This window comes from Ambystoma mexicanum, chromosome 13, assembly GCF_040938575.1.
Source record: "Ambystoma mexicanum isolate Mex_15411 chromosome 13, UKY_AmexF1_1, whole genome shotgun sequence".
In the NCBI taxonomy this organism is placed as follows: domain Eukaryota; kingdom Metazoa; phylum Chordata; class Amphibia; order Caudata; family Ambystomatidae; genus Ambystoma; species Ambystoma mexicanum.
In genome coordinates, this window is record NC_090938.1 from 2,316,179 (window position 1) to 2,342,945 (window position 26,767).

General features: G+C 53.5%; 1 protein-coding gene across 5 annotated transcripts in view; it reads right to left on the reverse strand.

The window, feature by feature from the left end:
• KCNC4 (potassium voltage-gated channel subfamily C member 4) overlaps positions 1 to 26,271 on the reverse strand; it is a 430,144-nt gene extending 403,873 nt beyond the window's left edge. For 2 of the 5 annotated variants that reach the window (XM_069632971.1, XM_069632970.1), the window contains exon 1: positions 25,964 to 26,270. The gene's annotated coding sequence lies outside the window, so the exon portion shown is untranslated. Of the gene's footprint in view, positions 1 to 25,868 lie in introns of all 5 variants that reach the window. The other 3 variants (XM_069632972.1, XM_069632967.1, XM_069632968.1) reach the window with 3 other exon arrangements.
• Between the last annotated feature and the right edge of the window lie 496 nt (positions 26,272 to 26,767).

A 26,767-nucleotide genomic window follows, 5' to 3' on the forward strand; every position in this document is an offset into this window, starting at 1 on the left:
TGTCGCTCCCTTTCTGTGCTCAGTGTCTCAGTTATAGAGGTGCTGCTCCCTGACCTTGCTCAGTGGCTCAGTGATAGAAGTGTCACTCCCTGTCTTTGCTCAGTGCCTCAGTGATAGAGGTGTGGCTCCCTGTCTGTGCTCAGTTGCTCAGTTATAGAGGTGTCGCTCTCTGTCTTTGCTCAGTGGCTCAGTGAATGAGGCACTACTCCCTGTCTTTGCTCAGTGGCTCAGTGATAGAATGTCGCTCCCTGTCTTTGCTCAGTGGCTCAGTGATAGAGGTGTCGCTCCCTGTCTGTGCTCAGTGGCTCAGGAATAGAGGTTTTTCTACCTGTCTTTGCAAAGTGGCTCAGTGACCGAGGCGCTGCTCCCTGTCTGTGCTCAGTGGCTCAGTAGTAGAGGTGTTGCTCCCTGTCTTTACTCAGTGGCTCAGAGATAGAGGAGTCGCTCTCTGTCTGTGCTCAGTGGCTCAGTTATAGAGATGTCGCTCCCGGTCTTTGATCAGTGGCTCAGTGGTAGAGCTGTTGCTCCCTGTCTTTGCTCAGTGGCTCAGTGATAGAGGTATGGCTCCCTGTCTTTTCTCAGTGGCTCAGTGATAGAGTTATGGCTCCCTGTCTTTGCTCAGTGGCTCAGTGATAGAGGTATGGCTCCCTGTTTTTGCTCAGTGGCTCAGTGATAGAGTTTCGCTCCCTGTCTTTGCTCAGTGGCTCAGTGATAGAGGTGTCACTCCCTGTCTTTGCTCAGTGGCTCAGTGATAGAGGTATGCCTCCCTGTCTTTGCTCAGTGGCTCAGAGATAGAGGTGTCGCTCTCTGTCTTTGCTCAGTGGCTCAGGGATAGAACCCTCTCTTTGCTCAGTGTCTCAGCAATAGAGTTGTTGTTCCCTGTCTTTGTTCAGTGGCTCAGTGATAGAGGTGTCGCTCCCTGTCTTAGCTCAGTAGTTCAGTTATAGAAGTGTCGCTCCCTGTCGGTGCGCAGTGGCCCAGTAATAGAGGTGCTGCTCCCTGTCTTTGCTCAGTGGCTCAGTGACCGAGGCGCTGCGCGCTGTCCTTGCTCAGTGGCTCAGTGATAGAGTTATGGCTCCCTGTCTTTGCTCAGTGGCTCAGTGGTAGAGCTGTTGCTCTCTGTCTTTGCTCAGTGGCTCAGTGATAGAGGTATGGCTCCCTGTCTTTTCTCAGTGGCTCAGTGATAGAGGTATGGCTCCCTGTCTTTGCGCAGTGGCTCAGTGATAGAGGTATGGCTCCCTGTCTTTGCTCAGTGGCTCAGTGATAGAGGTTTCGCTCCCTGTCTTTGCTCAGTGGCTCAGTGATAGAGGTGTCACTCCCTGTCTTTGCTCAGTGGCTCAGTGATAGAGGTATGCCTCCCTGTCTTTGCTCAGTGGCTCAGAGATAGAGGTGTCACTCTCTGTCTTTGCTCAGTGGCTCAGGGATAGAACCCTCTCTTTGCTCAGTGTCTCAGTAATAGAGATGTTGTTCCCTGTCTTTGTTCAGTGGCTCAGTGATAGAGGTGTCGCTCCCTGTCTTTGCTCAGTAGTTCAGTTGTAGAAGTGTCGCTCCCCGTCGGTGCGCAGTGGCTCAGTAATAGAGGTGCTGCTCCCTGTCTTTGCTCAGTGGCTCAGTGACCGAGGCGCTGCTCGCTGTCCTTGCTCAGTGGCTCAGTGATAGAATTGTCGCTCTGTCTGTGCTCAGTGGCTCAGTGATAGAGATGTCGCTTTCTGTCTTTTCTCTGTGGCTCAGTGATAGAGATGCCGCTCCCTGTCTTTGCTCAGTGATAGAGGTATGGCTCCCTGTCTTTGCTCAGTGGCTCAAAGATGGAGGTATGGCTCCCTGCATTTGCTCAGTGGCTCAGAGATAGAGGTGTCGCTCTCTGTCTTTGCTCAGTGGCGCAGAGATAGAGGTGTCGCTCTGTCTGTGATCAGTGTCTCAGAGATAGAGGTGTCACTCTCTGTCTGTGCTCAGTGGCTCAGTGATAGAGATGTCGCTCCCTGTCTTTGCTCAGTGGCTCAGTGATAGAGGTATGGCTCCCTGTCTTTGCTCAGTGGCTCAGAAAAAGAGGTGTCATTCTCTGTCTGTGCTCAGTGGCTCAGAGATAGAGGTTTCGCTCTCTGTCTGTGCTCAGTGGCTCAGAGATAGAGGTGTCATTCCCTGTCTTTACTCAGTGGCTCAGTGATAGAGGTGTCACTCCTTGTCTGTGCTCAGTGGCTCAGTAATAGAGGTGTCACTCCCTGTCTTTGCTCAGTCGATCAGTGACTGAGGCGCTGCTTCCTGTCTTTGCTCAGTGGCTCAGTGATAGAGGTATGGCTCCCTGTCTTTGCTCAGTGGCTCAGAGATGGAGGTGTCGCTCTCTGTCTTTGCTCAGTGACTCAGTGATAGAGGTGTTGCTCCCTCTCTTTGTTCGGTGGCTCAGTGATAGAGGTGTTGTTCCCTGTCTTTGCTCAGTGTCTCAGTGATAGAGGTGTTGCTCGCTCTCTTTGTTCGGTGGCTCAGTGATAGAGGTGTCGCTCCCTGTCTTTGCTCAGTGGCTCAGTAATAGAAGTATGGCTCCCTGTCTTTGCTCAGTGGCTCAGAGACAGAGGTGTCGTTCTCTGTCTTTGCTCAGTGGCTCAGTGATAGAGGTGTCACTCCCTCTCTTTGCTCAATGGCTCAGTGATAGAGGTATTGTTCCATGTCTGTGCTCAGTGGCTCAGTGATAGAGGTGTCGCTCCCTGTCTTTGCTGAGTGGCTCAGTTATAGAAGTGTCGCTCCCTTTCTGTGCTCAGTGGCTCAGTTATAGAGGTGCTGCTCCCTGACCTTGCTCAGTGGCTCAGTGATAGAAGTGTCACTCCCTGTCTTTGCTCAGTGCCTCAGTGATAGAGGTGTGGCTCCCTGTCTGTGCTCAGTTGCTCAGTTATAGAGGTGTCGCTCTCTGTCTTTGCTCAGTGGCTCAGTGACTGAGGCACTACTCCCTGTCTTTACGCAGTGGCTCAGTGATAGAATGTCGCTCCCTGTCTTTGCTCAGTGGCTCAGTGATAGAGGTGTCGCTCCCTGTCTGTGCTCAGTGGCTCAGTAATAGAGGTTTTTCTACCTGTCTTTGCAAAGTGGCTCAGTGACCGAGGCGCTGCTCCCTGTCTGTGCTCAGTGGCTCAGTAATAGAGGTGTTGCTCCCTGTCTTTACTCAGTGGCTCAGAGATAGAGGAGTCGCTCTCTGTTTGTGCTCAGTGGCTCAGTTATAGAGCTGTCGCTCCCGGTCTTTGATCAGTGGCTCAGTGATAGAGTTATGGCTCCCTGTCTTTGCTCAGTGGCTCAGTGGTAGAGCTGTTGCTCCCTGTCTTTGCTCAGTGGCTCAGTGATAGAGTTATGGCTCCCTGTCTTTGCTCAGTGGCTCAGTGATAGAGGTATGGCTCCCTGTTTTTGCTCAGTGGCTCAGTGATAGAGTTTCGCTCCCTGTCTTTGCTCAGTGGCTCAGTGATAGAGGTGTCACTCCCTGTCTTTGCTCAGTGGCTCAGTGATAGAGGTATGCCTCCCTGTCTTTGCTCAGTGGCTCAGAGATAGAGGTGTCTCTCTCTGTCTTTGCTCAGTGGCTCAGGGATAGAACCCTCTCTTTGCTCAGTGTCTCAGCAATAGAGTTGTTGTTCCCTGTCTTTGTACAGTGGCTCAGTGATAGAGGTGTTGCTCCCTGTCTTAGCTCAGTAGTTCAGTTATAGAAGTGTCGCTCCCCGCCGGTGCGCAGTGGCCCAGTAATAGAGGTGCTGCTCCCTGTCTTTGCTCAGTGGCTCAGTGACCGAGGCGCTGCGCGCTGTCCTTGCTCAGTGGCTCAGTGATAGAGTTATGGCTCCCTGTCTTTGCTCAGTGGCTCAGTGGTAGAGCTGTTGCTCCCTGTCTTTGCTCAGTGGCTCAGTGATAGAGGTATGGCTCCCTGTCTTTTCTCAGTGGCTCAGTGATAGAGGTATGGCTCCCTGTCTTTGCGCAGTGGCTCAGTGATAGAGGTATGGCTCCCTGTCTTTGCTCAGTGGCTAGGTGATAGAGGTTTCGCTCCCTGTCTTGGCTCAGTGGCTCAGCGATAGAGGTGTCACTCCCTGTCTTTGCTCAGTGGCTCAGTGATAGAGGTATGCCTCCCTGTCTTTGCTCAGTGGCTCAGAGATAGAGGTGTCACTCTCTGTCTTTGCTCAGTGGCTCAGGGATAGAACCCTCTCTTTGCTCAGTGTCTCAGTAATAGAGATGTTGTTCCCTGTCTTTGTTCAGTGGCTCAGTGATAGAGGTGTCGCTCCCTGTCTTTGCTCAGTAGTTCAGTTGTAGAAGTGTCGCTCCCCGTCGGTGCGCAGTGGCTCAGTAATAGAGGTGCTGCTCCCTGTCTTTGCTCAGTGGCTCAGTGACCGAGGCACTGCTCGCTGTCCTTGCTCAGTGGCTCAGTGATAGAATTGTCGCTCTGTCTGTGCTCAGTGGCTCAGTGATAGAGATGTCGCTTTCTGTCTTTTCTCTGTGGCTCAGTGATAGAGATGCCGCTCCCTGTCTTTGCTCAGTGATAGAGGTATGGCTCCCTGTCTTTGCTCAGTGTCTCAAAGATGGAGGTATGGCTCCCTGCATTTGCTCAGTGGCTCAGAGATAGAGGTGTCGCTCTCTGTCTTTGCTCAGTGGCGCAGAGATAGAGGTGTCGCTCTGTCTGTGATCAGTGTCTCAGAGATAGAGGTGTCACTCTCTGTCTGTGCTCAGTGGCTCAGTGATAGAGATGTCGCTCCCTGTCTTTGCTCAGTGGCTCAGTGATAGAGGTATGGCTCCCTGTCTTTGCTCAGTGGCTCAGAAAAAGAGGTGTCATTCTCTGTCTGTGCTCAGTGGCTCAGAGATAGAGGTTTCGCTCTCTGTCTGTGCTCAGTGGCTCAGAGATAGAGGTGTCGCTCTCTGTTTTTGCTCAGTGGCTCAGTGATAGAGGTGTCACTCTCTGTCTGTTCTCAGTGACCGAGGTGCTGCTCCCTGTCTTTGCTCAGTGGCTCAGTGATAGAAGTGTTGCTCTGTCTGGGATCAGTGGCTCAGAGATAGAGGAGTTGCTCTCTGTCTTTGCTCAGTGGCTCAGTGACAGAGGTGCTGCTCCCTGTCTTTGCTCAGTGGCTCAGAGATAGAGGTGTCGCTCTCTATCTGTGCTCAGTGGCTCAGTGATAGAGATGTCGCTTTCTGTCTTTTCTCTGTGGCTCAGTGATAGAGATGCCGCTCCCTGTCTTTGCTCAGTGATAGAGGTATGGCTCCCTGTCTTTGCTCAGTGGCTCAAAGATGGAGGTATGGCTCCCTGCATTTGCTCAGTGGCTCAGAGATAGAGGTGTCGCTCTCTATCTGTGCTCAGTGGCTCAGTGATAGAGATGTCGCTCCCTGTCTTTGCTCAGTGGCTCAATTATAGACGTATGGGTCCCTGTCTTTGCTCAGTGGCTCAGTGATAAAGGTATGGCTCCCTGTGTTTTCTCTGTGGCTAAGTGATAGAGGTTTCGCTCCCTGTCTTTGCTCAGTTGCTCAGTGATAGAGGTGTTGCTCCCTGTCTTTGCTCAGTGGCTCAGTGATAGAGGTATGGCTCCCTGTCATTGCTCAGTGGCTCAGAGATGGAGGTGTCGCTCTCTGTCTTTGCTCAGTGGCACAGTGATAGAGGTGTTGCTCCCTCTCTTTGCTCAGTGATAGAGGTGTTGCTTCCTGTCTTTGCTCAGTGTCTCAGTGATAGAGGTGTCGCTCTCTGTCTTTGCTCAGTGGCTCAGATATAAAAGTGCGCTCCCTGTCTGTGCTCAGTGGCTCAGTTATAGAGGTGCTGCTCCCTGTCTTTGCTCAGTGGTTCAGTGATGGAAGTGTCATTCCCTGTCTTTACTCAGTGGCTCAGTGATAGAGGTGTCACTCCTTATCTGTGCTCAGTGGCTCAGTAATAGAGGTGTCACTCCCTGTCTTTGCCCAGTGGATCAGTGACTGAGGCGCTGCTCCCTGTCTTTGCTCAGTGGCTCGGTGATAGAGGTATGGCTCCCTGTCTTTGCTCAGTGGCTCAGAGATGGAGGTGCCGCTCTCCGTCTTTGCTCAGTGGATCAGTGATAGAGGTGTTGCTCCCTCTCTTTGCTCAGTTATAGAGGTGCTGCCAGAGGCGTTGCTAGGGGGGGGGGCTAAGGGGGCTATAGCCCCTGATCTTTTGGTTGTAGCCCCGGATAGAATCTCAGGAGCTACAGCCAAAAGACTAGCTAGCCCCCAGTCCCAACAGTTCCGACATCAGCTTAGCCCCGGGTCTTTTCCAGAACTAGCAACTCCCCTGGGTGCTGCTCCCTGTCTTTGCTCAGTGGCTCAGTGATGGAAGTGTCATTCCCTGTCTTTACTCAGTGGCTCAGTGATAGAGGTGTCACTCCTTGTCTGTGCTCAGTGGCTCAGTAATAGAGGTGTCACTCCCTGTCTTTGCTCATTGGATCAGTGACTGAGGCACTGCTCCTTGTCTTTGCTCAGTGGCTCAGTGATAGAATGTTGCTCCCTGTCTTTGCTCAGTGGCTCAATGATAGAGGTGTCGCTCCCTGTCTGTGCTCAGTGGCTCAGTAATAGAGGTGCCGCTCCCTGTCTTTGCTCAGTGGCTCAGTGATAGAGGTGTCGCTGTCTGTCTGTGCTCAGTGGCTCAGTAGTAGAGGTGTTGCTCCCTGTCTTTGCTCAGTGGCTCAGTGACCAAGGCACTGCTCCCTGTCTTTGCTCAGTGGCTCAGAGATAGAGGTGTCGCTCTGTCTGTGCTCAGTGGCTCAGTGATAGAGGTGTCGCTCTCTGTCTTTGCTCGGTGGCTTAGTGATAGAGATGCCGCTCCCTGTCTTTGCTCAGTGATAGAGGTATGGCTCCCTGTCTTTGATCAGTGGCTCAGAGATGGAGGTATGGCTCCAGACATTTGCTCAGTGGCTTGGAGATACAAGTGTCGCTCTCTGTCTTTGCTCAGTGGTGCAGAGATAGAGGTGTCACTCTGTCTGTGATCAGTGTCTCAGAGATAGATGTGTCACTCTCTGTCTGTGCTCAGTGGCTCAGTGACAGAGGCACTGCTCCCTGTCTTTGCTCAGTGGTTCAGAGATAGAGGTGTCGCTCTGTGTCTGTGCTCAGTGGCTCAGTGATAGAGGTGTGGCTCCCTGTCTTTGATCAGTGGCTCAGAGATGGAGGTATGGCTCCCAGTCTTTGCTCAGTGGCTCAGAGATAGAAGTGTTGCTGTCTGTCTATGCTCAGTGGCTCAGTGATAGAGGTGTTGCTCTCTGTCTTTGCTCAGTGGCTCAGTGATAGAGGTATGGCTCGCTGTCTTTGCTCAGTGGCTCAGTGATAGAGGTATGGCTCTCTGTCTTTGCTCAATGGCTCAGTGATAGAGGTATGGCTCCCTGTCTGTGCTCAGTGGCTCAGTGATAGAGGTATTGCTCCCTGTCTTTGCTCAGTGGCTCAGTTATAGAAGTGCCGCTCACTGTTTGTGCTCAGTGGCTCAGTTATAGAGGTGCTGCTCCCTGTCTTTGCTCAGTGGCTCAGTGATAGAAGTTTTGCTTCCTGTCTTTGCTCAGTGGCTCAGTAATAGAGGTGTCGCTCCCTGTCTTTGCTCAGTGGCTCAGTGACTGAGGCTCTGCTCCCTGTCTTTGCTCAGTGGCTCAGTGATAGAATGTCACTCCCTGTCTTTGCTCAGTGGCTCATTAATAGAGGTGTCGCTCCCTGTCTTTGCTCAGTGGCTCAGTGACTGAGGCTCTGCTCCCTGTCTTTGCTCAGTGGCTCAGTGATAGAAGTTTTACTCCCTGTCTTTGCTTAGTGGCTCATTAATAGAGGTGTCGTTCCCTGTCTTTGCTTAGTGGCTCAGTGACCGAGGCGCTGCTCCCTATCTGTGCTCAGTGGCTCAGTAATAGAGGTGTTGCTCCCTGTCTTTGCTAAGCTGCTCAGTGACCGAGGTGCTGCTCCCTGTCTTTGCTCAGTGGCTCAGAGATAGAGGTGTCGCTCTTTCTGTGCTCAGTGAGTCAGTGCTAGAGGTGTCGCTCTCTGTCTTTGCTCGGTGGCTCAGTGATAGAGATGTCACTCCCTGTCTTTGCTCAGTGATAGAGGTATGGCTCCCTGCTTTGCTCAGTGGCTCAGAGATGGAGGTATGGCTCTCTGCCTTTGCTCAGAGGCTAAGAGATAGAGGTGTCGCTATCTGTCTTTGCTCAGTGGCTCAGAGATAGAGATGTCTCTCCCTGTCTTTACTCAGTGGCTCAGTGATAGGGGTTTGCTCCCTGTCTTTACTCAGTGGCTCAGAGATAGAGGTGTCACTCTCTGTCTGTGCTCAGTGGCTCAGTTATAGAGGTGTCGCTCTCTATCTTTGTTCAGTGGCTTAGTGATAGAGATGTCACTCCCTGTCTTTGCTCAGTGGCTCATTGATAGAGGCACTGCTCCCTGTCTTTGCTCAGTGGCTCAGTGATAGAATGTTGCTCCCTTTCTTTGCTCAGTGGCTCAGTGATAGAGGTGGCGCTCCCTGTCTGTGCTCAGTGGCTCATTAATAGAGGTGTCACTCCCTGTCTTTGCTAGGTGGCTCAGTGACCGAGGCGCTGCTCCGTGTCTGTGCTCAGTGGCTCAGTAATAGAGGTGTCGCTCCCGGTCTTTGCTAAGTGGCACAGTGACCGAGGCGCTGCTCCCTGTCTTTGCTCAGTGGCTCAGAGATAGAGGTGTCGCTCTGTCTGTGCTCAGTGGCTCAATGATAGAGGTGTCGCTCTCTGTCTTTGCTCGGTGGCTCAGTGATAGAGATGTCTCTCCCTGTCTTTACTCAGTGGCTCAGTGATAGGGGGTTTGCTCCCTGTCTTTATTCAGTGGGTCAGAGATAGAGGTGTCGCTTTCTGTCTGTGCTCAGTGGTGCAGAGATAGAGGTGTCACTCTGTCTGTGATCAGTGTCTCAGAGATAGATGTGTCACTCTCTGTCTGTGCTCAGTGGCTCAGTGACAGAGGCACTGCTCCCTGTCTTTGCTCAGTGGTTCAGAGATAGAGGTGTCGCTCTGTGTCTTTGCTCAGTGGCTCAGAGATGGAGGTATGGCTCCCAGTCTTTGCTCAGTGGCTCAGAGATAGAAGTGTTGCTCTATGTCTATGCTCAGTGGCTCAGTGATAGAGGTGTTGCTCTCTGTCTTTGCTCAGTGGCTCAGTGATAGAGGTATGGCTCGCTGTCTTTGCTCAGTGGCTCAGTGATAGAGGTATGGCTCTCTGTCTTTGCTCAATGGCTCAGTGATAGAGGTATGGCTCCCTGTCTGTGCTCATTGGCTCAGTGATAGAAGTATTGCTCCCTGTCTTTGCTCAGTGGCTCAGTTATAGAAGTGCCGCTCACTGTTTGTGCTCAGTGGCTCAGTTTTAGAGGTGCTGCTCCCTGTCTTTGCTCAGTGGCTCAGTGATAGAAGTTTTGCTTCCTGTCTTTGCTCAGTGGCTCAGTAATAGAGGTGTCGCTCCCTGTCTTTGCTCAGTGGCTCAGTGACTGAGGCTCTGCTCCCTGTCTTTGCTCAGTGGCTCAGTGATAGAATGTCACTCCCTGTCTTTGCTCAGTGGCTCATTAATAGAGGTGTCGCTCCCTGTCTTTGCTCAGTGGCTCAGTGACTGATGCTCTGCTCCCTGTGTTTGCTCAGTGGCTCAGTGATAGAAGTTTTGCTCCCTGTCTTTGCTCAGTGGCTCATTAATAGAGGTGTCGTTCCCTGTCTTTGCTTAGTGGCTCAGTGACCGAGGCGCTGCTCCCTATCTGTGCTCAGTGGCTCAGTAATAGAGGTGTTGCTCCCTGTCTTTGCTAAGCTGCTCAGTGACCAAGGTGCTGCTCCCTGTCTTTGCTCAGTGGCTCAGAGATAGAGGTGTCACTCTTTCTGTGCTCAGTGAGTCAGTGCTAGAGGTGTCGCTCTCTGTCTTTGCTCGGAGGCTCAGTGATAGAGATGTCACTCCCTGTCTTTGCTCAGTGATAGAGGTATGGCTCCCTGTCTTTGCTCAGTGGCTCAAAGATGGAGGTATGGCTCCCTGCATTTGCTCAGTGGCTCAGAGATAGAGGTGTCGCTCTCTGTCTTTGCTCAGTGGCGCAGAGATAGAGGTGTCGCTCTGTCTGTGATCAGTGTCTCAGAGATAGAGGTGTCACTCTCTGTCTGTGCTCAGTGGCTCAGTGATAGAGATGTCGCTCCCTGTCTTTGCTCAGTGGCTCAGTGATAGAGGTATGGCTCCCTGTCTTTGCTCAGTGGCTCAGAAAAAGAGGTGTCATTCTCTGTCTGTGCTCAGTGGCTCAGAGATAGAGGTTTCGCTCTCTGTCTGTGCTCAGTGGCTCAGAGATAGAGGTGTCGCTCTCTGTTTTTGCTCAGTGGCTCAGTGATAGAGGTGTCACTCTCTGTCTGTTCTCAGTGACCGAGGTGCTGCTCCCTGTCTTTGCTCAGTTGCTCAGTGATAGAAGTGTTGCTCTGTCTGGGATCAGTGGCTCAGAGATAGAGGAGTTGCTCTCTGTCTTTGCTCAGTGGCTCAGTGACAGAGGTGCTGCTCCCTGTCTTTGCTCAGTGGCTCAGAGATAGAGGTGTCGCTCTCTATCTGTGCTCAGTGGCTCAGTGATAGAGATGTCGCTTTCTGTCTTTTCTCTGTGGCTCAGTGATAGAGATGCCGCTCCCTGTCTTTGCTCAGTGATAGAGGTATGGCTCCCTGTCTTTGCTCAGTGGCTCAAAGATGGAGGTATGGCTCCCTGCATTTGCTCAGTGGCTCAGAGATAGAGGTGTCGCTCTCTATCTGTGCTCAGTGGCTCAGTGATAGAGATGTCGCTCCCTGTCTTTGCTCAGTGGCTCAATTATAGACGTATGGGTCCCTGTCTTTGCTCAGTGGCTCAGTGATAGAGGTATGGCTCCCTGTGTTTTCTCTGTGGCTAAGTGATAGAGGTTTCGCTCCCTGTCTTTGCTCAGTTGCTCAGTGATAGAGGTGTTGCTCCCTGTCTTTGCTCAGTGGCTCAGTGATAGAGGTATGGCTCCCTGTCATTGCTCAGTGGCTCAGAGATGGAAGTGTCGCTCTCTGTCTTTGCTCAGTGGCACAGTGATAGAGGTGTTGCTCCCTCTCTTTGCTCAGTGATAGAGGTGTTGCTTCCTGTCTTTGCTCAGTGTCTCAGTGATAGAGGTGTCGCTCTCTGTCTTTGCTCAGTGGCTCAGATATAAAAGTGCGCTCCCTGTCTGTGCTCAGTGGCTCAGTTATAGAGGTGCTGCTCCCTGTCTTTGCTCAGTGGTTCAGTGATGGAAGTGTCATTCCCTGTCTTTACTCAGTGGCTCAGTGATAGAGGTGTCACTCCTTATCTGTGCTCAGTGGCTCAGTAATAGAGGTGTCACTCCCTGTCTTTGCCCAGTGGATCAGTGACTGAGGCGCTGCTCCCTGTCTTTGCTCAGTGGCTCGGTGATAGAGGTATGGCTCCCTGTCTTTGCTCAGTGGCTCAGAGATGGAGGTGCCGCTCTCCGTCTTTGCTCAGTGGATCAGTGATAGAGGTGTTGCTCCCTCTCTTTGCTCAGTTATAGAGGTGCTGCCAGAGGCGTTGCTAGGGGGGGGGCTAAGGGGGCTGTAGCCCCTGATCTTTTGGTTGTAGCCCCGGATAGAATCTCAGGAGCTACAGCCAAAAGACTAGCTAGCCCCCAGTCCCAACAGTTCCGACATCAGCTTAGCCCCGGGTCTTTTCCAGAACTAGCAACTCCCCTGGGTGCTGCTCCCTGTCTTTGCTCAGTGGCTCAGTGATGGAAGTGTCATTCCCTGTCTTTACTCAGTGTCTCAGTGATAGAGGTGTCACTCCTTGTCTGTGCTCAGTGGCTCAGTAATAGAGGTGTCACTCCCTGTCTTTGCTCATTGGATCAGTGACTGAGGCACTGCTCCTTGTCTTTGCTCAGTGGCTCAGTGATAGAATGTTGCTCCCTGTCTTTGCTCAGTGGCTCAATGATAGAGGTGTCGCTCCCTGTCTGTGCTCAGTGGCTCAGTAATAGAGGTGCCGCTCCCTGTCTTTGCTCAGTGGCTCAGTGATAGAGGTGTCGCTGTCTGTCTGTGCTCAGTGGCTCAGTAGTAGAGGTGTTGCTCCCTGTCTTTGCTCAGTGGCTCAGTGACCAAGGCACTGCTCCCTGTCTTTGCTCAGTGGCTCAGAGATAGAGGTGTCGCTCTGTCTGTGCTCAGTGGCTCAGTGATAGAGGTGTCGCTCTCTGTCTTTGCTCGGTGGCTTAGTGATAGAGATGCCGCTCCCTGTCTTTGCTCAGTGATAGAGGTATGGCTCCCTGTCTTTGATCAGTGGCTCAGAGATGGAGGTATGGCTCCAGACATTTGCTCAGTGGCTTGGAGATACAAGTGTCGCTCTCTGTCTTTGCTCAGTGGTGCAGAGATAGAGGTGTCACTCTGTCTGTGATCAGTGTCTCAGAGATAGATGTGTCACTCTCTGTCTGTGCTCAGTGGCTCAGTGACAGAGGCACTGCTCCCTGTCTTTGCTCAGTGGTTCAGAGATAGAGGTGTCGCTCTGTGTCTGTGCTCAGTGGCTCAGTGATAGAGGTGTGGCTCCCTGTCTTTGCTCAGTGGCTCAGAGATGGAGGTATGGCTCCCAGTCTTTGCTCAGTGGCTCAGAGATAGAAGTGTTGCTGTCTGTCTATGCTCAGTGGCTCAGTGATAGAGGTGTTGCTCTCTGTCTTTGCTCAGTGGCTCAGTGATAGAGGTATGGCTCGCTGTCTTTGCTCAGTGGCTCAGTGATAGAGGTATGGCTCTCTGTCTTTGCTCAATGGCTCAGTGATAGAGGTATGGCTCCCTGTCTGTGCTCAGTGGCTCAGTGATAGAGGTATTGCTCCCTGTCTTTGCTCAGTGGCTCAGTTATAGAAGTGCCGCTCACTGTTTGTGCTCAGTGGCTCAGTTATAGAGGTGCTGCTCCCTGTCTTTGCTCAGTGGCTCAGTGATAGAAGTTTTGCTTCCTGCCTTTGCTCAGTGGCTCAGTAATAGAGGTGTCGCTCCCTGTCTTTGCTCAGTGGCTCAGTGACTGAGGCTCTGCTCCCTGTCTTTGCTCAGTGGCTCAGTGATAGAATGTCACTCCCTGTCTTTGCTCAGTGGCTCATTAATAGAGGTGTCGCTCCCTGTCTTTGCTCAGTGGCTCAGTGACTGAGGCTCTGCTCCCTGTCTTTGCTCAGTGGCTCAGTGATAGAAGTTTTACTCCCTGTCTTTTCTCAGTGGCTCATTAATAGAGGTGTCGTTCCCTGTCTTTGCTTAGTGGCTCAGTGACCGAGGCGCTGCTCCCTATCTGTGCTCAGTGGCTCAGTAATAGAGGTGTTGCTCCCTGTCTTTGCTAAGCTGCTCAGTGACCGAGGTGCTGCTCCCTGTCTTTGCTCAGTGGCTCAGAGATAGAGGTGTTGCTCTTTCTGTGCTCAGTGAGTCAGTGCTAGAGGTGTCGCTCTCTGTCTTTGCTCGGTGGCTCAGTGATAGAGATGTCACTCCCTGTCTTTGCTCAGTGATAGAGGTATGGCTCCCTGCTTTGCTCAGTGGCTCAGAGATGGAGGTATGGCTCTCTGCCTTTGCTCAGTGGCTAAGAGATAGAGGTGTCGCTATCTGTCTTTGCTCAGTGGCTCAGAGATAGAGATGTCTCTCCCTGTCTTTACTCAGTGGCTCAGTGATAGGGGTTTGCTCCCTGTCTTTACTCAGTGGCTCAGAGATAGAGGTGTCACTCTCTGTCTGTGCTCAGTGGCTCAGTTATAGAGGTGTCGCTCTCTATCTTTGTTCAGTGGCTTAGTGATAGAGATGTCACTCCCTGTCTTTGCTCAGTGGCTCATTGATAGAGGCACTGCTCCCTGTCTTTGCTCAGTGGCTCAGTGATAGAATGTTGCTCCCTTTCTTTGCTCAGTGGCTCAGTGATAGAGGTGGCGCTCCCTGTCTGTGCTCAGTGGCTCATTAATAGAGGTGTCACTCCCTGTCTTTGCTAGGTGGCTCAGTGACCGAGGCGCTGCTCCGTGTCTGTGCTCAGTGGCTCAGTAATAGAGGTGTCGCTCCCGGTCTTTGCTAAGTGGCACAGTGACCGAGGCGCTGCTCCCTGTCTTTGCTCAGTGGCTCAGAGATAGAGGTGTCGCTCTGTCTGTGCTCAGTGGCTCAATGATAGAGGTGTCGCTCTCTGTCTTTGCTCGGTGGCACAGTGATAGAGATGTCTCTCCCTGTCTTTACTCAGTGGCTCAGTGATAGGGGGTTTGCTCCCTGTCTTTACTCAGTGGGTCAGAGATAGAGGTGTCGCTTTCTGTCTGTGCTCAGTGGTGCAGAGATAGAGGTGTCACTCTGTCTGTGATCAGTGTCTCAGAGATAGATGTGTCACTCTCTGTCTGTGCTCAGTGGCTCAGTGACAGAGGCACTGCTCCCTGTCTTTGCTCAGTGGTTCAGAGATAGAGGTGTCGCTCTGTGTCTGTGCTCAGTGGCTCAGTGATAGAGGTTTGGCTCCCTGTCTTTGTTCAGTGGCTCAGAGATGGAGGTATGGCTCCCAGTCTTTGCTCAGTGGCTCAGAGATTGAAGTGTTGCTCTCTGTCTATGCTCAGTGGCTCAGTGATAGAGGTGTTGCTCTCTGTCTTTGCTCAGTGGCTCAGTGATAGAGGTATGGCTCGCTGTCTTTGCTCAGTGGCTCAGTGATAGAGGTATGGCTCTCTGTCTTTGCTCAATGGCTCAGTGATAGAGGTATGGCTCCCTGTCTGTGCTCATTGGCTCAGTGATAGAAGTATTGCTCCCTGTCTTTGCTCAGTGGCTCAGTTATAGAAGTGCCGCTCACTGTTTGTGCTCAGTGGCTCAGTTTTAGAGGTGCTGCTCCCTGTCTTTGCTCAGTGGCTCAGTGATAGAAGTTTTGCTTCCTGTCTTTGCTCAGTGGCTCAGTAATAGAGGTGTCGCTCCCTGTCTTTGCTCAGTGGCTCAGTGACTGAGGCTCTGCTCCCTGTCTTTGCTCAGTGGCTCAGTGATAGAATGTCACTCCCTGTCTTTGCTCAGTGGCTCATTAATAGAGGTGTCGCTCCCTGTCTTTGCTCAGTGGCTCAGTGACTGATGCTCTGCTCCCTGTCTTTGCTCAGTGGCTCAGTGATAGAAGTTTTGCTCCCTGTCTTTGCTCAGTGGCTCATTAATAGAGGTGTCGTTCCCTGTCTTTGCTTAGTGGCTCAGTGACCGAGGCGCTGCTCCCTATCTGTGCTCAGTGGCTCAGTAATAGAGGTGTTGCTCCCTGTCTTTGCTAAGCTGCTCAGTGACCGAGGTGCTGCTCCCTGTCTTTGCTCAGTTGCTCAGAGATAGAGGTGTCGCTCTCTGTCTTTGCTCGGTGGCTCAGTGATAGAGATGTCTCTCCCTGTCTTTACTCAGTGGCTCAGTGATAGGGGGTTTGCTCCCTGTCTTTACTCAGTGGGTCAGAGATAGAGGTGTCGCTTTCTGTCTGTGCTCAGTCGCTCAGTGATAGAGGTGTCGCTCTCTGTCTTTGCTCAGTGGCTTAGTGATAGAGATGTCACTCCCTGTCTTTACTCAGTGGCTCGTTGATAGAGGCACTGCTCCCTGTCTTTGCTCAGTGGCTTAGCGATAGAGGTGTCGCTCTCTGTCTGTGCTCAGTGGCTCAGTGATAGAGATGTTGCTCCCTGCCTTTACTCAGTGGCTCGGTGATAGGGGGTTTGCTCCTTTTCTTTACTCAGTGGCTCAGGGATAGAGGTGTTGCTCCCTGTCTTTGCTCAGGGGCTCAGTGATAGACATATCACTCCCTGTGTTTTCTCAGTTGCTCAGAGATAGAGGTGTCGCTCTCTGTCATTGCTCAGTGGCTCAGTGATAGAGATGTCACTCCCTGTCTTTGCTCAGTGGCTCAGTGATAGAGGTGTTGCTCACTGTCCGTGCTCAGTGGCTCAGTAATAGAGGCGTCGCTCTCTGTTGTACTCAGTGGCTCAGAGATAGAGGTGTCGTTCTCTGTACGAAGTGGCTCCGTGATACAGGTGTCGCTCCCTGTCTTTGCTCAGTGGCTCAGTGATACAGGTGTCGCTCCCTGTCTGTGCTCAGTGGCTCAGTTATAGAGGTGCAGCTCCCTGTCTTTGCTCAGTGGCTCAGTGATAGAAGTGTTGCTCCATGTCTTTACTCAGTGGCTCAGTGATAGAGGTGTCACTCCTTGTCTGTGCTCAGTGGCTCAGTAATAGAGATGTAACTCCCTGTCTTTGCTCAGTGGATCAGTGACTGAGGCGCTGTTCCCTGCCTTTGCTCAGTGGCTCAGTGATATAGATGTCTCTCCATGTCTTTACTCAGTGGCTCAGTTATAGGGGGTTTGCTCCCTGTGTTTACTCATTGGCTCAGAGATAGAGGTGTCGCTCTCTGTCTGTGCTCAGTGGCTCAGTGATTGGGGTGTTGCTCTCTGTCTTTGCTCAGTGGCTTAGTGATAGAGATGTCACTCCCTGTCTTTGCTCAGTGGCTCATTGATAGAGGCACTGCTCCCTGTCTTTGCTCAGTGGCTCAGTGATAGAATGTCACTCCCTTTCTTTGCTAAGTGGTTCAAGGAATGAGGCGCTACTCCCTGTCTGTGCTCAGGGGCTCAGTAATAGAGGTGTCACTCCCAGACTTTGCTAAGTGGCTCAGTGACCGAGGCGCTGCTCCCTGTCTTTGCTCAGTGGCTCAGAGATAGAGGTGTCGCTCTGTCTGTGCTCAGTGGCTCAGTGATAGAGGTGTCGCTCTCTGTCTTTGCTCGGTGGCTCAGTGATAGAGATGTCACTCCCTGTCTTTGCTCAGTGATAGAGGTATGGCTCCCTGTCTTTGCCCAGTGGCTCAGAGATGGAGGTATGGCACCCTGCCTTTGCTCAGTGGCTCAGAGATAGAGGTGTCGCTCTCTGTATTTGCTCAGTGGCTCAGTGATAGAGATGTCTCTCCCTGTCTTTACTCAGTAGCTCAGTGATAGGGATTTGCTCCATGTCTTTACTCAGTGGCTCAGTGATAGAGGTGTCGCTCTCTGTCTGTGCTCAGTGGCTCAGTGATAGAGGTGTCGCTCTCTGTCTTTGCTCAGTGTCTTAGTGATAGAGATGTCACTCTCTGTCTTTGCTCAGTGGCTCATTGATAGAGGCACTGCTCCCTGTCTTTGCTCAGTGGCTCAGTGATAGAGGTGTCGCTCCCTGTCTTTGCTCAGTGGCTCAGTGATAGAGGTGTCGCTCCCTGTCTTTGCTCAGTGGCTCAGTGATAGAGGTGTCGCTCTCTGTCTGTGCTCAGTGGCTCAGTGATAGAGATGTTGCTCCCTGCCTTTTACTCAGTGGCTCAGTGATAGGGGGTTTGCTCCTTTTCTTTACTCAGTGGCTCAGTGATAGAGGTGTCGCTCCCTGTCTTTGCTCAGGGGCTCAGTGATAGAGGTGTCGCTCCCTGTCTTTACTCAGTAGCTCAGTGATAGGGGTTTGCTCCTTTTCTTTACTCAGTGGCTCAGTGATAGAGGTATGGTTCCCTGTCTTTGCTCAGTGGCTCAGTGATAGAGGTGTCGCTCCCTGTCTTTGCTCATGGGCTCAGTGATAGACGTGTCGCTCCCTGTGTTTGCTCAGTTGCTCAGAGATAGAGGTGTCACTCTAAGTCATTGCTCAGTGGCTCAGTGATAGAGATGTCGCTCCCTGTCTTTACTCAGTGGCTCAGTGATAGAGGTGTTGCTCCCTGGCCGTGCTCAGTGGCTCAGTGATAGAGGTGTTGCTCTCTGTTGTACTCAGTGGCTCAGTGATACAGGTGTCGCTCCCTGTCTTTGCTCAGTGGCTCAGTGATACAGGTGTCGCTCCCTGTCTGTGCTCAGTGGCTCAGTTATAGAGGTGCTGCTCTCTGTCTTTGCTCAGTGGCTCAGTGATAGAAGTGTCGCTCCATGTCTTTACTCAGTGGCTCAGTGATAGAGGTGTCACTCCTTGTCTGTGCTCAGTGGCTCAGTAATAGAGATGTCACTCCCTGTCTTTGCTCAGTGGATCAGTGACTGAGGCACTGCTCCCTGTCTTTGCTCAGTGGCTCAGTGATATAGATGTCTCTCCATGTCTTTACTCAGTGGCTCAGATATAGGGGGTTTGCTCCCTGTGTTTACTCATTGGCTCAGAGATAGAGGTGTCGCTCTCTGTCTGTGCTCAGTGGCTCAGTGATTGGGGTGTCGCTCTCTGTCTTTGCTCAGTGGCTTAGTGATAGAGATGTCAATCCCTGTCTTTGCTCAGTGGCTCAGTGATAGAATGTCACTCCCTTTCTTTGCTAAGTGGCTCAGTGACCGAGGCGCTGCTCCCTGTCTTTGCTCAGTGGCTCAGAGATAGAGGTGTCGCTCTGTCTGTGCTCAGTGGCTCAGTGATAGAGGTGTCGCTCTCTGTCTTTGCTCGGTGGCTCAGTGATAGAGATATCACTCCCTGTCTTTGCTCAGTGACAGAGGTATGGCTCCCTGTCTTTGCTCAGTGGCTCAGAGATGGAGGTATGGCTCCCTGCCTTTGCTCAGTGGCTCAGAGATAGACGTGTCGCTCTATGTCTTTACTCAATAGCTCAGTGATAGGGGTTTGCTCCATGTCTTTACTCAGTGGCTCAGAGATAGAGGTGTCGCTCTCTGTCTGTGCTCAGTGGCTCAGTGATAGAGGCGTCGCTCTCTGTCTTTGCTCAGTGGCTTATTGATAGAGATGTCGCTCTCTGTCTTTGCTCAGTGACTCATTGATAGAGACACTGCTCCCTGTCTTTGCTCAGTGGCTTAGAGATAGAGGTGTCGCTCTCTGTCTGTGCTCAGTGGCTCAGTGATAGAGATGTCGCTCCCTGCCTTTACTCAGTGGCTCAGTGATAGGGGGTTTGCTCCTTTTCTTTAGTCAGTGGCTCAGTGATAGAGGTGTCGCTCCCTGTCTTTGCTCAGGGGCTCAGTGATAGACGTGTCGCTCCCTGTGTTTGCTCAGTTGCTCAGAGATAGAGGTGTCACTCTCTGTCATTGCTCAGTGGCTCAGTGATACAGGTGTCGGTCCCTGTCTGTGCTCAGTGGCTCAGTTATAGAGGTGCTGCTCCCTGTCTTTGCTCAGTGGCTTAGTGATAGAGATGTCACTCTCTGTCTTTGCTCAGTGGCTCATTGATAGAGACACTGCTCCCTGTCTTTGCTCAGTGGCTTAGAGATAGAGATGTCACTCTCTGTCATTGCTCAGTGGCTCAGTGATACAGGTGTCGGTCCCTGTCTTTGCTCAGGGGCTCAGAGATAGAGGTGTCGCTCTCTGTCATTGCTCAGTGGCTCAGTGATACAGGTGTCGGTCCCTGTCTGTGCTCAGTGGCTCAGTTATAGAGGTGCTGCTCCCTGTCTTTACTCAGTGGCTCAGTGATAGAGGTGTTGCTCCCTGTCCGTGCTCAGTGGCTCAGTGATAGAGGCGTTGCTCTCTGTTGTACTCAGTGGCTCAGTGATACAGGTGTCGCTCCCTGTCTTTGCTCAGTGGCTCAGTGATACAGGTGTCGGTCCCTGTCTGTGCTCAGTGGCTCAGTTATAGAGGTGCTGGTCCCTGTCTTTGCTCAGTGGCTCAGTGATAGAAGTGTCGCTCTGTGTCTTTACTCAGTGGCTCATTGATAGAGGTGCCACTCCTTGTCTGTGCTCAGTGGATCAGTGACTGAGGTGCTGCTCCCTGTCCTTGCTCAGTGGCTCAGTGATAGAATGTCACTCCCTGTCTTTGCTCAGTGGCTCAGTGATAGAGGTGTCTCTCCCTGTCTGTGCTCAGTGGATCAGTGACTGAGGTGCTGCTCCCTGTCCTTGCTCAGTGGCTCAGTGATAGAATGTCGCTCCCTGTCTTTGCTCAGTGGCTCAGTAATAGAGGTGTTGCTCCCTGTCTTTGGTCAGTGGCTCAGTGACCGAGGCGCTGCTCCCTGTCTTTGCTCAGTGGCTCAGTGATAGAAGTGTTGCTTCAGTGGCTCAGTGATAGAGGTGTCGCTCCCTGTCTGTGCTCAGTGGCTCAGTGACCGAGGCGCTGCTCCCTGTCTTTGCTCAGTGGCTCAGTGATAGAAGTGTTGCTCCCTGTCTTTGCTCAGTGGCTGAGTGATAGAGGTGTCGCTCCCTGTCTGTGCTCAGTGGCTCAGTGACCGAGGCACTGCTCCCTGTCTTTGCTCAGTGGCTCAGTGATAGAAGTGTTGCTCCCTGTCTTTGCTCAGTGGCTCAGTGATAGAGGTGTCGCTCCCTGTCTGTGCTCAGTGGCTCAGTGACCGAGGCACTGCTCCCTGTCTTTGCTCAGTGGCTCAGTGATAGAAGTGTTGCTCCCTGTCTTTGCTCAGTGGCTCAGTGATAGAGGTGTCGCTCCCTGTCTGTGCTCAGTGGCTCAGTGACCGAGGCACTGCTCCCTGTCTTTGCTCGGTGGCTCAGTGATAGAGGTATGGCTCCCTGTCTTTGCTCAGTGGCTCGGTGATACAGGTGTCGCTCCCTGTCTGTGCTAAGTGGCTCAGTTATAGAGGTGTTGCTCCCTGTCTTTGCTCAGTGGCTCAGTGATAGAGGTGTCGCTCTCTGTCTGTGCTCAGTGGCTCAGTGATAGGGGGGTTTGCTCCCTGTCTTTACTCAGCGGCTCAGAGATAGAGGTGTCGCTCTCTGTCTGTGCTCAGTGGCCCAGTGATAGAGGTGTCACTCCCTGTCTTTGCCCAGTGGCTCAATGATACAGGTGTCACTCCCTGTCTTTGCCCAGTGGCTCAATGATACAGGTGTTGCTCCCTGTCTTTGCTCAGTGGCTCAGTGATAGAGGTGTCGCTCCCTGTCTTTGCTCAGTGGCTCAGTGATAGAGGTGTCACTCTCTGTGCTCAGTGGCTCAGTGATAGAGGTGTCACTCTCTGTCTGTGCTCAGGGGCTCAGTGATAGAGGTGTCGCTCTCTGTCTATGCTCAGTGGCTCAGTGATAGAGGTGTTGCTCCTGTCTTTGCTCAGTGATAGAGGTGTCGCTCTCTGTCTTTGCTCAGTGGCTCAGTGATAGAGGTGTCGCTCTCTGTCTTTGCTCAGTGGCTCAGTGATAGAGGTGTCACTCCCTGTCTGTGCTCAGTGGCTCAGTGATAGAGGTGTCGCTCTCTGTCTGTGCTCAGTGGCTCAGTGATAGAGGTGTCGTCCCTGTCTTTGCTCAGTGATAGAGGTGTAGCTCTCTGTCTTTGCTCAGTGACTCAGTGATAGAGGTGTTGCTCCCTGTCTGTGCTCAGTGGCTCAGTGATAGAGGTGTCGCTCTCTGTCTGTGCTCAGTGGCTCAGTGATAGAGGTATCGCTCCCTGTCTTTGCTCAGTTGCTCAGAGATAGAGGTGTCGTTCCCTGTCTTTGCTCAGTGGCTCAGTGATAGGAGTGTAGCTCCCTGTCTGTGCTCAATGGCTCACTGATAGAGGTGTTGCTCCCTGTCTTTGCTCAGTGGCTCAGTGATAGAGGTGTCGCTCTCTGTCTGTGCTCAGTGGATCAGTGATAGAGGTGTCGCTCCCTGTCCGTGCTCAGTGGCTCAGTGATAGAGGTGTCGCTCCCTGTCTTTGCTCAGTGGCTCAGTGATAGAGGTGTCGCTCTCTGTTGTACTCAGTGGCTAAGAGATAGAGGTGTCCCTCTCTGTCTGTATTCAGTGGCTCAATGATACAGGTGTCGATCCCTGTCTTTTCTCAGTGGCTCAGTGATACAGGTGTTGCTCCCTGTCTTTGCTCAGTGGCTCAGTGATAGAGGTGTCGCTCCCTGTCTTTGCTCAGTGGCTCAGTGATAGAGGTGTCGCTCCCTGTCTTTGCTCAGTGGCTCAGTGTTAGAGGTGTTGCTCCCTGTCTTTGCTCAGTGGCTCAGTGATAGAGGTGTCGCTCTCTGTCTGTGCTCAGTGGCTCAGTGATAGAGGTGTCGCTCCCTGTCCGTGCTCAGTGGCTCAGTGATAGAGGTGTCGCTCCCTGTCTTTGCTCAGTGGCTCAGTGATAGAGGTGTCGCTCTCTGTTGTACTCAGTGGCTCAGAGATAGAGGTGTCCCTCTCTGTCTGTATTCAGTGGCTCAATGATACAGGTGTCGATCCCTGTCTTTTCTCAGTGGCTCAGTGATACAGGTGTTGCTCCCTGTCTTTGCTCAGTGGCTCAGTGATAGAGGTGTCGCTCCCTGTCTTTGCTCAGTGGCTCAGTGATAGAGGTGTCGCTCCCTGTCTTTGCTCAGTGGCTCAGTGATAGAGGTGTCGCTCTCTGTCTGTGCTCAGTGGCTCAGTGATAGAGGTGTCGCTCCCTGTCCGTGCTCAGTGGCTCAGTGATAGAGGTGTCACTCCCTGTATTTGCTCAGTGGCTCAGTGAAAGAGGTGTCACTCTCTGTTGTACTCAGTGGCTCAGAGATAGAGGTGTCGCTCTCTGTCTGTATTCAGTGGCTCAGTGATACACGTGTTGCTCCCTGTCTTTGCTCAGTGGCTCAGTGATAGAGGTGTCGCTCCCTGTCTTTGCTCAGTGGCTCAGTGATAGAGAGTGTCGCTCCCTGTCTTTGCTCAGTGGCTCATAGATAGAGGTGTCGCTCCTGTCTTTACTCAGTGGCTCAGTGATAGGGGGTTTGCTCCCTGTCTTTACTCAGTGGCTCAGAGATAGAGGTGTCGCTCTCTGTCTGTTCTCAGTGGCTCAGTGATAGAGGTGTTGCTCTCTGTCTTTGCTCAGTGGCTTAGTGATAGAGATGTCACTCCCTGTCTTTGCTCAGTGGCTCAGTGATAGAGGCCCTGCTCCCTGTCTTTGCTCAGTGGGTCAGAGATAGAGGTGTCGCTCTCTGTATGTGCTCAGTGGCTCAGTGATAGAGGTGTTGCTCTCTGTCTTTGCTCAGTGGCTTAGTGATAGAGATGTCGCTCCCTGTCTTTACTCCGTGGCTCAGTGATAGGAGGTTTGCTCCTTGTCTTTACTCAGTGGCTCAGTGATGGAGGTGTCGCTCCCTGTCTTTGCTCCGTGGCTCAGTGATACAGGTGTCGCTCCCTGTCTTTGCTCAGTGGCTCAATGATACAGGTGCTGCTCCCTGTCTTTGCTCAGTGGCTCAGTGATAGAGGTGTCACTCCCTGTCTTTGCTCAGTGGCTCAGTGATAGAGATGTCGCTCTCTGTCTGTGCTCAGTGGCTCAGTGATAGAGGTGTCGCTCTCTGTCTGTGCTCAGGGGCTCAGTGATAGAGGTGTCACTCTCTGTCTATGCTCAGTGGCTCAGTGATAGAGGTGTTGCTCCCTGTCTTTGCTCAGTGGCTCAGTGATAGAGGTGTCGCTCTCTGTCTGTGCTCAGTGGCTCAGTGATAGAGGTGTCGCTCCCTGTCCGTGCTCAGTGGCTCAGTGATAGAGGTGTCGCTCTCTGTCTGTATTCAGTGACTCAGTGATACAGGTGTCGCTCCCTGTCTTTTCTCAGTGGCTCAGTGATACAGGTGTCGCTCCCTGTCTTTGTTCAGTGGCTCAGTGATAGAGGTGTTGCTCCCTGTCTTTGCTCAGTGGCTCAGTGATAGAGGTGTCGCTCCCTGTCTTTGCTCAGTGGATCAGTGATAGAGGTGTCGCTCCCTGTCTTTGCTCAGTGGCTCAGTGATAGAGGTGTCGCTCCCTGTCTTTGCTCAGTGGCTCAGTGATACAGGTGTCGCTCCCGGTCTTTGCTCAGTGGCTCAGTGATAGAGGTGTCGCTCTATGTCTGTGCTCAGTGGCTCAGTGATAGAGGTGTCGCTCCCTGTCTTTTCTCAGTGGCTCAGTGATAGAGGTGTCGCCCTCTGTCTGTGCTCAGTGGCTCAGTGATAGAGGTGTCACTCTCTGTCTGTGCTCAGGGGCTCAGTGATAGAGGTATCGCTCCCTGTCTTTGCTGAGTGATAGAGGTGTCGCTCCCTGTCTATTCCCACCAGACACCTCTACGCCCTTTTCCGAGTGTATGTGAAGCCCAACGTTTCTCCGGGGTGAGAACAGGGGGCGAGGGGGAGATCGGTATTTACAGACCGAGCATTTGCCGGTATTTACGGGAATTTTTGTCTGCTCCTAGTGCTCCTGCCCTGCAGTGGGGTCGACTGGTGGACATGGCCCCAGTCTAACCCAGGAAGAGTGGCAATCGGAAATGGGCGTGGGGGTTAGCGGCCGAGGGTTCCGAGTGCCCCCGTCCTCTTGGACGTGTAAACGGTCCCAGCCTCAAAGTTGCTGAGGAGGTGGCCCGCAGGGTCTCCCTAAGTGTGAGGGTTGTTCAAGGTCAGTGAGGGGGGAGATGGCCTGGACTCAGCGTGTTCCTGGGCCCTCAGGGTCTTCCTAAGGGTGAGGGTGGTTCAAGGTCAGTGAGGGGGGAGATGGCCTGGACTCAGCGTGTTCCTGGGGCCCTCCGGGTCTCCCTAAGGGTGAGGGTGGTTCAAGGTCAGTGAGGGGGGAAATGGCCTGGGCTCAACGTGTTCCTGGGGCCCTCAGGGTCTTCCTAAGGGTGAGGGTGGTTCAAGGTCAGTGAGGGGGGAGATACCATGGCTCGGCGTGTCCCTGGGTCCCGCAGGGTCTCCCTAAGGGTGAGGGTGGTTCAAGGGCAGTGAGGGGGAGATGGCGTGGACTCAGCGTGTTCCTGGGGCCCGCAGGGTCTCCCTAAGGGTGAGGGTGCTTCAAGGTCAGGGAGGGGGAGATGGCCTGGGCTCAGCGTGTTCCTGGGGCCCTCAGGGTCTCCCTAAGGGTGAGGGTGGTTCAAGGTCAGTGAGGAGGAGATGGCCTGGGCTCGGCGTGTTCCTGGGGCCCTCAGGGTCTCCCTAAGGGTGAGGGTGGTTCAAGGTCAGTGAGGGGGTGATGGCCTGGGCTCGGCGTGTTCCTGGGGCCCTCAGGGTCTCCCTAAGGGTGAGGGTGGTTCAAGTGTCAGTAGATGGCCTGGGCTCAGCGTGTTCCTGGGGCCCTCAGGGTCGCCCTAAGGGTGAATATGGTTCAAGTGTCAGCGAGGGGAGAGATATTTTCAAAGTGCCCGCCTTCCCCTGTGTACGAGGCAGGGGCGGTGAGATGCTCGCAGTGTCGCGCTGCTCTTCGGTGCTGGAGGGGGAGTGAGATACTCGCAGTGTCACCCTGCTCATGGGCGCAGGAGTGAGTGAGATGCGCTCAGTTCATCCTGCCTTTGTGCGTAGGAGGAAGTGGGGGCTTGCAGTGTCACCCTGCTCCTGGGTGCTGGAGAGGGAGGGAGCTGCTCGCAGTGTTGCTCTGCTCCTGGGTGCTGGAGAGGGAGCTGTTGGCAGTGTCTCCCTGCTCATGGGCGCCGGAGGGAGGGAGATGCACACAGTGTATCCTACCTCTATGTCCAGGAGGGAGTGAGATGCTCGCACTGTTGCTCTGCTCCTAGGCGCAGGAGGGAGTAAGGTGCTCCCAGAGACCCCTGCTCCTGGGCGCAGGAGGGAGGGAGAGGCACTCAGTGTATCCTGCCTCTGTGTGCAGGAGGGAGTGCAATGCTCCCAGTGCCCCCTGCTCCTGGGCGCAGGAGGGAGTAAGGTGCTCCCAGAGACCCCTGCTCCTGAGCGCAGGAGGGAGTAAGGTGCTCCCAGAGACCCCTGCTCCTGGGCGCAGGAGGGAGTAAGGTGCTCCCAGAGACCCCTGCTCCTGGGCGCAGGAGGGAGTAAGGTGCCCCCAGAGACCCCTGCTCCTGGGCGCAGGAGGGAGTAAGGTGCTCCCAGAGACCCCTGCTCCTGGGCGCAGGAGGGAGTAAGGTGCTGCCAGAGACCCCTGCTCCTGGGCGCAGGAGGGAGTAAGGTGCCCCCAGAGACCCCTGCTCCTGGGCGCAGGAGGGAGTAAGGTGCTCCCAGAGACCCCTGCTCCTGAGCGCAGGAGGGAGTAAGGTGCCGCCAGAGACCCCTGCTCCTGGGCGCAGGAGGGAGTAAGGTGCCCCCAGAGACCCCTGCTCCTGGGCGCAGGAGGGAGTAAGGTGCTCCCAGAGACCCCTGCTCCTGGGCGCAGGAGGGAGTAAGGTGCTGCCAGAGACCCCTGCTCCTGGGCGCAGGAGGGAGTAAGGTGCCCCCAGAGACCCCTGCTCCTGGGCGCAGGAGGGAGTAAGGTGCTGCCAGAGACCCCTGCTCCTGGGCGCAGGAGGGAGTGAGAGGCACTCCGCTCTTCCTACCTGTGCGTGCGTGTGCAGGAGGGAGGGAGATGCTGGCTCCTAGCTGCCGGGGGCTGGGGAGGGGGCGCCCTATCCTAGCGCAGAGGTGCCCTCACCCTCCTCTTCCTCCTCCTCCGCCGGGCGGCTGCAGGGTGGTCCGGGGAAGCCCCACGCCCAGGTGTTGTCCTCCTGGCAGCTGCTGGCTTCTTGTGTGCCCGGCGCGGAGATGTGCAGCAAGTGGCAGTGACTGTCTCTCCGCCCCTCCTGATCACTGTAACCCCTTCCCTGCCGCCGCAGCCGGCTCCTCCCTCGCTCCCACACCCTCCTCGCCGTCTCCTTTTCTTTTTACGAGTTTTCCTTTTGGTGTGGTTGTTATTGGGAGTCATGTCTCTCCTGCCATCGTCTCCATCCCTCACACACGCCCTCTAGTCGTACACTCCTGTCCTCCCCTCTCACCGTTCTAATACCCGCACAGCCCTCTCTTAGTCCTGCCTGTCCCCTCTCTCCCCTCGGCGTCGTATTCCCATGCCTTCCATCCAGCACGCCCCCTCCACTCTCTAACCCTCCACGGCCTCCTTTCCCTCTCTCTCTCTCTCTCTCTCTCTCACGCATGCCACATCACGCCCCTTCTCTCCCCGGCACCCCTTTCACGCCTGCATCCCGCCTAACGCTCCTTATCGCACACTTCCTGTGTCTCACTCTCTTCTCTGTCACCACGCACTCCTCCTCCCACACCCCCTTCCTCTCGCCCCTTTGGGTGTCTCATTCTCTCTTCCCTGACACGCCTTTGGCCGGCTCCTCACACCCCTTCTCTCTCGGTTCACTTGCACTCCTCTGTCGCATATTCTCTCCCACGCTCCTCTTTCACCATTGCATCTCGCACTCCTTATCTCCCCCCTCTTATGTCACTGCTCTTCTGT